Raw genomic sequence first — 10,558 nt, 5'->3', positions numbered from 1 at the left:
CAAATACTTTTTTGGGTGTTGATCTCAGATTAAAAAAATTTCAATAGACTGGAGCAGATCACCAGCATACTTAATGACATCTGTATCCTCTGACTTTGAAAATAGCATGCACGCATCTGGAGCTCATATGGAACAGAGGGTGCAAAAGGGAAGCTCCCCCTGTCTTTTTTAGACATCAGGAGAAATTCAAGAGGTGAGTTCAAGCTGCTGAAATGTGTGTTTTCCTCTCCTGCCCTTAGTGGTTCCTTAGTTAAAACCCTCACATTGACACGTTCACTGAGAAGAGGTGATGGTAATTCTGTTTGGTTTTGTTAAACTGATATTAAGAGATACAAGTCTTCTGTCCTTTTAGAAGCCTCTTCCTAAGTTGACTTCATAGGGCCGGGGAGCACAGGGCCATTCTTAAGGATGTTATGAGCTGCCTAACTCACCTACTGAAGACTAGAAACAACTAGTGTATGAAAGAAGGTAGTAATTGTCTCTTCTCCAGTTGTCCTCCTTCAGTCCTGTTACACATTCCCACACACAAGGGTAGCAAGGGTAAAGTGTGATGTGGTTTGCAAAACCTCATGTGAAACGAAGCTAATCAGTCTTCCCTGTGCTTGCTCAGGAGACCTCAGACATCAGCTGAAATCCTCCCAAGAGTGTGTGTATTGCCTCAATTCAGGTTTCGCTTGTTAAGCTTGAGGAAGCTGCCAGAATATATTCAGCATGTCGAGTCCTTGTTCTTAGTTCTGCTACTGCTGAATTGCATGGTATTTGGCCAATGATTGAACTTTTCTCTTCCTTGATGTCTGCAGTGAAAATGAGAACAACAAATCCAAAATCAGAGAAGGTTGTGAATTAATTGAATATCAATTGCTTTGAGATTGTCATATAAAAAATGTTAAAAAGCAGAGCTCTTCTTTATAAGTGACCTAATTTAAAAGACCTGAAAGGCAAAGATAATACCTCTCTGAGATACTTTCTGGCTCTTTCCTTCGCCTGACAGCATTGAAAAGGAAGCACAGATTAACCATAGTACAGTGTTGAAAATGCATAAATAGTTGTTTCCTACTGCTCTCAGTTTTTACACTGCTCTTGCTCTTAGATGGCCTCTGGTGTTGGGAGGAAAGGAGAGGGGAGACTGGCACCCAGATTTTTGGGCCTGCGTGCAGGGCAGCCCTGTGACAGCTGCTGGAGATGTCATGGTGGCTGCCACAAGCTGCCAACCCGAGCTGCTGCTGCCCCACACAACTCTGGGGCTGCACAGCTGGTGTGTGCTGCGGCTGCCTGTGAAACACAGCTCCGTACAGCCTGACAGAGGCCCCAGCCCTGGCTACAGCAGCAGTACACTGTGGTCATGAACAACTTGTAAATCACAAAATTTCACTTTCGTAGGCCTGAATAAGAAAAAATTAATGAAGGAGATGCACATCTGCAGCACTTATAATCACCAGGAGTTCCTGTCACACATGGAAAGCAGCTCTGCTATTCCCAATAGCATAAGTACCATGCAGTACCCTGTTTTCTAAAGAAAGAGCTATCTGAAATTTGAACCCATTAAAAACTATTAGTAGTAGTAAAAGAAGAAAAGGATCCACTGTAGTAGCACAAAAAATGTCAAGCTATAAGAATGATAGATTCACTTTGCAGAAAGGGGATGTTGCAAATCTCTTTACTTGAGACTTTGTTTTCAAAAAATCACCAAATGCCTAGTGAGAACAGCCTGGCTCTCAAAGGTGTGTCATTCTCCAGGTGCCTTTTTTCACAGTAAGCAATTCTGGAAGGGGCTAATGAGCCATGGTTGGGAAAACCTGACAGTGGAGCAAACTTGAAAAAACCCAAATCCAGCTCCCTCATTCCTCACCATCTGTATCCTCCTCTCTTTCCTGGGTTTCTCCTGTCTCTTGTTTCTTTTCAGCTGTCTTGTCTCTCTCTGCTGCCAGTGCCAGGACCAGCCCGTGGTGCAACAGGAGCTGTGCCCGAGTGTGGCTGTGGGCTGCACGTTTTCTCTGTTACTGGAAGACAATACTAGAAAATGTGACCGGTAACTTCAGTGAGCAGCTTCTAGGGCTCTCTGCAGGCTGGAATAATGACAGAAACATTTTTAAGGGGCTGCTTTGTACTCTCCAGGAATTCCTGGTGGGGACTCCAGTGAAAAGAGCAGACCCATCTCCATCTCATCTCTGAGGCCTCACAATAGATTCAGGCTCTGGTTGCCCCCTGCCCACCCTGGATGAAGCAGGAGTTGATGTGCACAATGCCAGTACTCTTTGCCAGCATTTTAATAAATGGCCTCTCATATGCCCTTGGGCTGTCACAAACCCTCTGCAGTAGAGTGGGTTGTATTTGTAGAAATAAGTGAGAGAAAAAGGCAGTGCTGCTTTTCCAACAAATGTATGTTAAATGCTCCTGGAAATGTCTACACTTCCACTCATTCATTATTTGAGACCAGATTAATGTGGCACAGTGTTTTGGGGAAGGAAGAGAGATAGAACATCATGCTTAAGTGCATATGTTTTTAAAATTCCTGCGTAGAAACTCAGTGCAGCTTGTAGCTCTTAAAAAATTGACATGTTTGTGTCACCCTAGGGGTGAGTCTTTTCCAACAGGAACAAGGTAGTAGTATGCTGGAAGACTTAGAATTGATCACCTCCAGAGTCCCTTGTAGCTTGTAATGTAGGAGTTCTCTACATGAACATATGCTGGAGTCATTCCCCATCCAACAAAGAGATATTACAACTCCAAACCCAGAAGTTCACTATTAGTCTTCTGTACTAAACATTTGCTTCCCCCCTTTTTTTCTGCTGCATGACCTGTGTGATGTCCCAGCTCCTCCTGGAGTTGTGGTACTATTTCAGCTAGAGAAATCTTGGGGATTTTTGCATTCATGCTTCTCCGGAGACTTTTCTCTTTCCACTTGGTGGGACAGAAGGAGAGGAAGAAGTTTTCATTCATCACAGGGTGCATCAGAGGTCCAGGTTCTCCTGATCTGCCCCTTTCTCTGTGAAAATGGCCATGAGGGCTTACTTTCCATCACTTGACTCAAGCCCCACCAAACACCTATGGGGCAGGTGGAGGAGAGGGGAGGTTCTGTGTCTTTGCTCAGTTGTGCTTCCCCAAGCAGTGAAGGCAACCAGCCAAAACTGTCAGCCTGAGCTGGAAATGGCAAGGATGGGCAAAGTTGGCAAGAGATTTCATGCTAAAATTTGAAGTACAATAATTTACCAGAGTTGCTCACAGCCTCAGCAGAAATCAGGTGCCAATTATCTGCAGTATTGTGTGAGCATATGTATTATGTATGTGTGTATATATATCCACCAACATAATGAGACTCTGCTTATCCTCGAGAGTCAGCTATGTACACAGACAAGGTAAAAGAAAGGAAATAATATTTCCTATCTTCCAGATGGGGCATTGAATTTTGTGTGGTTATTGTGTTTGTGTAAATGAGGTAATTGCACGCACATGGTCTGCTGTAGGATTGCCGAGTGTACTTTTTATGGTCAGTATTTTTAGGGACTTAAAATTGGGAACATGAAAACACATAGCTATTAAAAGAAATAATCTCTATTTAAAAAAAATTACAGTAAGAAGATAAATAGTACACAGTTTACTGGGGGGGAGTAAAGGAAGGGAACAGAACATCACTGACAGCTTCCTGGCAAAACAATTTCAGACACTAGCATACAAGCACCAAGCTGACACATGGATAAACATTTTAAGGGCACTGGTGTAATGAAGAATTTGGGTGGAGTTGCATGCTTCCGACTGAACAAAGAAACTAATAAGGGAAAAAATAGTAATTTGAATAGTAAGCTAAACAGAAGGTAAACAAAATATCAGGCTTAGCATCTTGAAATGAGACTAAGCATGATATTTCAGAAGCACTTGCCAACTAACTAGGGTTGGATGCTGTGGAGCAGTATTCTCTACTAGAGATCACAGATGTCTATATGTTTTCTCTCAGTCCTGTATAAGGTGTACATGCTGAGGTTGTAAGTAAACAAGTACATCAGCTTTGTAGTTTTGAAAGCATTTTGAATAGTAAGTACACTACAGTTAGGAGCTGTGGCAATTAAAATGATTATTAGAGCTAGTAAGCTCAAGTAATCTTGGACTACTGTGCTACATATATGCACTAAGGGTGTCACTCTCAGAAGTCTACACGAGCATCTAGGGCATTTCCACTGATTCTTTCCCACTTGAGTATGTTAGAAAGACTGGACCAGTGACTGGTAGGTCATTGTCAGCTCTCCATTCTTGCCAGGGCAATAACTCAAAAGGTCATCAGCAAAAAAATCCAAACCAGAGCCAGGCAATGAAGGGGTCACAGTAAGCCAGGCAATGGTGGGTTGCCAAGCATTCAAGGACTTTATAGTCAAAACTACCATGTGTGAGTACATGGTGTTGCAATACTGTGATTCTGTTTCCTAATGCACTTACTGAAATTCATAAGGACCACCGTCTATTTAAAATCTCTGTGTCATAGACTGACTCTAATTCAGTGTCATCAAGGTGTCAGCCAAAAACTCTGAAGTGGCAGTAAGATTTGCTATGGAATAATCCAAAATATGTCAGCTTTTGGGCCCAATTTGGGAAGGAGCTGATTGTGGAGTACAGTACATGTTGTTGGCCTTTTTCTATTTTTAATGACTCATATTTTGGACCTTATTCCTGTTTGTCTTTCAATGCCGAACAGAAATCACTATTTAGGTCAAACTGCTGTTGTGGTACTAATAGAAGCAGACATCATTTCTTGATGGATTTCACAGCTATGCATTTTGCAGAGTGAAGTTCCCTCGCTAGGCTACTTCTGACATTTAGCTGTGATGGTGTTATTACCAGCTTCTAGTGCTACCCCTGCCATTTTACTTGCACACATTCAGCTGGGGAATATAGCTGGGGAGTTACCTTTCAGCTGTAGCTTTTTTTTTTTTTTTTCATGCAGACTCTGAGTACAGCATCTTCTGCTCCAGATCCAGCTTTTGGGCCACTTCATGCTGCTGCTGCTGCAAGGCTCTTCCCTCTTCAGCTTTTCCTGTCTGCTGGTGTGATCCTGCCTCTTGGCCTGTCTGTGGCTGCTGCTAGCTTTGCTATGTTCTGCTTCTCTTAGAGGGTTGTTTTCTAACTCTCCTGGCTCTTGCTTACTGTTTCCTGATGAGCAACAGCTTTGGAGAGGAGCCAGCTTTGGAGAGGAGCATCAGATCGTGCCCAGAGGTTTTTAGCCTGTTCTGTTCCATCCCTTGATTCAGATGCTGGTGTGTCTCTGCAGTGAGGCTTGCTGGGCTGGTGCCTTGGAATCAGTGCCTTAGGTATGCATGGAAACAGGAGACCTGCTAGCTTAGGTGCCAGAAAGCTGGCACCAGCAAATGAGGTTACTGCAAGCCTCTCATCCCTTCCCATCAGGTAACAGAGTGAATTGAAGTATCTCTGCAGTACAAAGTTGACATATTTTAAGCATCTTCCCTTTACAAGAGCCATCATGACCTGTTAGATGGTCCTGAGTATGGGAATTGTTAGATGAAATTAAAGAGTGGTTTGGCTGCCTACTGGTGTAACTCCATGCATGCAAGACTTCACTGAATTTCCTCCAGTTCTCATCATCTGAGTATCTGCCTCTCCACCTTCAGCTCTGACCATCGAGACTTCTGAACTTGGATCTTTAAATCAGTTTGTGCACAGATGCTCAGACTCTGAGCTACAGCCAAAGATATGGGCTGAGAGAGGAAGTACAAAAATGGGTTTAAGGTACCTTTGGATTTCTGCATTATCTGTATTACTTTGCTTGCTCTGATTAAGTAATACTTTAACTTGCAGAATAGCCAAACATGAGCTGGTTAGCAGTCCCAGGGTCTCTACTACCAGCTAATGTCTAGAAGGCTGAAAGTACCACTCAATGCTATTTTCTTCCTTTCCATCCTCAGATTTTTCTGCAGGTAGGAGGAACCCTAAAATTAGGTTTTTGTTCACTTTCTGAGAGGGCTTTGCTAACAGGAACAGCATGACTGAGCACAGCCTGATAATTAGGTCTGGTTTTACTTACATAGATAACAAGATGGTTTCTGTGAAATTTCCAAATCCTTTTCAAACTGATCCTCTTTTACAGTACATGTATGATATAACATCCAACACTGTATTCATTTTTTATTCTCTTCTTGGTTTTGTCTCTGTTTGGTTTCGTTCAGTGGGTTATTCTTTCCTGGTTAATTGTTCCACCCAAACTTTGCGTGTAAAACAGTTGATGCCACCCTGAAATTCTTGTAACAGAAGGATGTTCTTACCACATACTGCTTTGTGTTGATAGTTGTGCTCTGAATTAACAGAAGTTAGTTGCAGCACCCACCTTTAATCATAACTGTGCATATGGTTTAGCTCTCATAGATAATAGGGATGAGTATTTAGTAGCTGGAAAGAGGTATTTCACTGAGACTTTGAAGCAGACCATTCAACCCAGAGCTAAGGGTCTTTCAGTAATAAGGATTTATTTTATTTTACTGTCTTGTAGCTACAGTGTTATGGTGTCCAGATTTGGGATTATTCCTTCATCCTTCCTGCAAGTGGCTGCAAAGGGCATGGAGGGAATGGAGCAGACAGAGCCAGTCAGAAACTAATTCTGTCCCCTCCCCATGCAGGCCTTGATAGTAGTGTAGGACCTTGGCAGAGAGGAGAGCAGGCATAGGTCCTGTCTGTACGTGTGGATGACATCCCTGCTCACAGCCTAAATTAACTGTCAGAGATATCTAGGCTCCAAAACAAGTTTTTCCAGTGCATGACAATGGGCTCACCTTATTGCTGTAAGGAGCAGTACAGGAGAAACAAGGTGCAAACTTCTCAGCGTCACCAGGGCAGCCTGGTGACTGTCTGGTGGGAAAAGCAGTCATACACTGCTCAGTGCCCCCGAAAGGAGGTAAAGCCTCCAGACCCAATAATGACCTGAGCCTGGTGCTAAGCCCTGTTTAGCACTACACCACAGCTGAGCCCTTTCCATCACTCACAGCCCTGGGCAGCCATCTGTCTTGTTGCTGCTGCCACTGGGTTTGCTAAGTCAGTGAGGACTTCTTCCCATAAATTCCCACTTTGCTTCTGGCATGACCTGGACTGTCTTCTCTCCCCTGCCTTGCAGAACCATCCCACTTCTTCCAGTCATGTTTCCTTTACTCTTCCTACAATGTTTTCAGAAATGTACATGAGCTGTCCAATTACCTCACTCCTTGGTGAGGGAAGTTGGAGTACAGAGGTCAATAGACTGGGATCTCTTTCTGCCCAAACTGGTTTGCCTGGTTGCTGGTTCCCAACAGTCTTCCTGTGAGGTGGGAAAGGAGCAAGGCAAGAAGGAAAAGTAGAAAAAATCAGGAGCAGGAGGGCTTGTTCTGAATGAATTAGGGGAAGACTGCTCCAGGCAAGGAGTCTATGTATCTGTCTCTGGGAGCTGGGGTGATGCACAGCTGATGGACAGCCTTCCCTTTCTCCTCTGTGTGCTCCTCTTCCCAGGACAGTTTTAGGGCACTGGGCATTCAGTGAAGAGAAAGAGGTGGATTTGGGGGAAGAGGGAGCAAGAAGCCAGCAGAAGACCGGCATCACCTAAGGAATGCATAGCATGGGATAGCAGTTAACACTCTTCCTTCCATGGGGAACAGCCCTCTATAGTTCTGGTATTCCACTGCAGTGCTCATTGGCCAGAGAAGATCCTGAGCTGGAAGAGACCCATAAGAACCACTGAGTGCACCTGTTACCTGTGTTTTTCACAGAAAGGCTTTCCAGACTGGCTATCAAGAAGGCTCTTTCCCATCTCCACTGCACTCAGACCCTGGTCTTTGAAGGAGCTCTCCCTGCAAAATCAAGGTTCAGCCTAACACTTTTAACCACCTCTAACAGTGTTTTTTTCAGAAACCATATTTATGTCAATATATACATTAGATACAGATTGCTTAATTTGCATAGGTGCCAGACACAGAGATGCACAAAATTTGGCAGGTAAGCCCAGACACAAAGAGTGTGAGTGTTGCAAGAGGGAGGAGACAGGGCTCTTGTTTGTGTTCCTGTGAGGATTGCTGCTGGCAGGGCAAAATGGGTTTAACTGGAACCCAAAAGCTTTTAGATCAAAGCTGTGAAAGGGCTTTAAAACACATTCGGCTCTCCTCCTGCACTGCAGCAGCACTCTCTTATTCTTTGCTTTAAGCAAAAACTTTGACTGTGGTCAAATTATTATGCATGTGAAGAAGGTGCCACACGAGGCAGCTGCAGCAGGTTTTGGCAAATCAGCTAAGTGTGAGACATCCTGGTGGAGCCTTGTCAGGTTTAGCAGTGATGGTTACACATTGTCTGCCTCCCATTTCCCCACCTCACTGCCAGGGTCCTTGCACTAGCAGTGGCCAAAGCAGGGGCTTGCTGTCTCAGGCCATACAGGCCAGACCCTGCAGAGAAATTGCCCTTATCAGCATCTGCTCCTGTTTCCCCTGCTGCTGGGACAGACGGCACTGGGAGAGGGCACAGCAGACATGGGGGAGGTAAAGCATTACAGATTGCTGCTGTTCAATTTGGCAGAGCCCATCTGTCAGGGCCTTTAAAATGCATTCAGTCCCAAGATGGAGGTTTCCAGTACAAATTGATGCTACTTAGTAGGATCTGCTCATAATGAACCAAAAACTTGGATAGGCATTTCTGCCAAATCTAGCCAAGCAGCTCAGTGCATTAGCATAAACAACTTGCTACTCTTCCCTGCAGAGTGGAGCAAGATGGGTAACACACCTCATCCATTCCTGTTCACAGAGCAGGGTTTTGTCTTAAGTCAGTTATAATGGTGGGCTTGTGCAAAAACACCAAGCTGTAAATGAGAACATCCCTCACAAATACCGAATCCTGCTCTGCTACCTGGCAAAAAAGAGATTGATATTTTGTGACTGTGATACCTCAGGAAGTGGAGATATGTCAGAGTTTTGCAGACCCTTTGCTCTTGAATGAGAGGATCTATGTAGAGTTTAAGATGTCTTAAATTTTACCCATTTTAGCTGACTCATCTTGAGTTTTCTAAGTGGAAACATGGCAGAATTTTGCTAAAAAGCTAATTGAAATTTTGCTTGTTGGCAAAAGGCCAACTACAAGTAATTATAGTGAAGGCACCTGTTGACAAGTGAGGTTCCTTAAACCCTCTTTCATTTCATCACTTGTCTTTGGTAAGCAGAGTTATCGATATATTATGATAATCATCAGAAATTCTGTCTGAGGATGACAGCAGATTGGGGATGTGGTTATCTGCCTTCACTTACTCCACTCTGAACACTCCCTCTCAGAGGCTGGGTGGGATGGCCAGAAAATAGGGAGGATGTGGTTTCTGAACACTGAATCATGACAGTTTTCCCCCAATACTCTTATCTGTAGTAATTAAAAAATTCCAGTCTGGTAATTAGATTGTAGTTAGTCTCAGGCTCTGTGGGCCTTGACACTAGCTTCTTAAATTTCAGTTAATCTGGATGAACCAGACTAATCAAATTAAATTAAATTTTTAATTAAAAATTATCCTAAACTGATACTCAATTGGAGGCCAAGCTGAGCAACAGCATTTTAGAAGTCATCCTGTTACTTCCACTTCCGTTTGTATTTCTTCCAAAGGAACTCTTAAGCCCCACACTAATTCTTTTTGTAAAACCTTGTAGTAGAGTCAGATTCAGGCTGCACAGTAGAAATAGATAATATTCCAGCAATTTGATCTTTGCTATTTCAGCCTGTGCTTGAATAGATGCTCTTCAGAGATCGCTTCCAGCCCTATTTCTTCCAGTCTTCATAATACCTATGGGAACATGATGACTGAAAAAAGGTGGATGCCTCTTGCTTGCAAAGATTTATTTCTAACTGGTAAACCAGTTAATTACATGTGTAGTAAAAAAAAAAATAAAAAAAAATCAGCCCAACTAACCAATGAAAAAATAACCCCTCAAAAACTTTGTAAGGCCTCCAGAACCTTACATATATACCTCAGAATAGCTGAACTCTATTTCTCTATTTTAGACAGTAAAGATATGATTAATATTTCTTCTCAGACCAGGCTAGAGCACTTGAAAGGGAAATCTGGTACTTTTGTCAGTTTTTACCCGAGTCCTTCCTGGCTAGGGAGTTCAGCTGGTACTTGGGTCAGTTCTCTCCTGCATCTGGGTAACAGCAAGTGAACAAAGCCTCAATCACTGATGAGCAGTGATTCCTGCAGGACCCCAAGAGGTGGCTTTTAGAGATCTCTCAGCAGACTTCTGCCTAGTGAGAGGATTATCTTGGTCCCTGATCAGGACAAAACAGGGATGTAGTGCATCCCACAGATATGCCCCATGAGAACTTGTGCTTACAGCCTGAATTCTGCCGTGCTAAGCACCAACTCCAGTATGTACAGGATTAGAGATTGGTGTAGTACCTGACCCTCTGTGTAGTTTAACACCAAACTCAAATTCATTCATACATTCCAGCTTCACTTGATTTAATGATCACCTCTTCCAGTCTTTTCTCAAGTTAGCTGACACATATAAACCTATTACTATTGTGATAGTAACCTTTTTCCTGGCTACTGTTCAGCTTATCTCTGAAATTT

This window comes from Parus major, chromosome 5 (assembly GCF_001522545.3).
Source record: "Parus major isolate Abel chromosome 5, Parus_major1.1, whole genome shotgun sequence".
NCBI lineage: Eukaryota > Metazoa > Chordata > Aves > Passeriformes > Paridae > Parus > Parus major.
Note: the sequence above shows the minus strand (reverse complement) of the source record.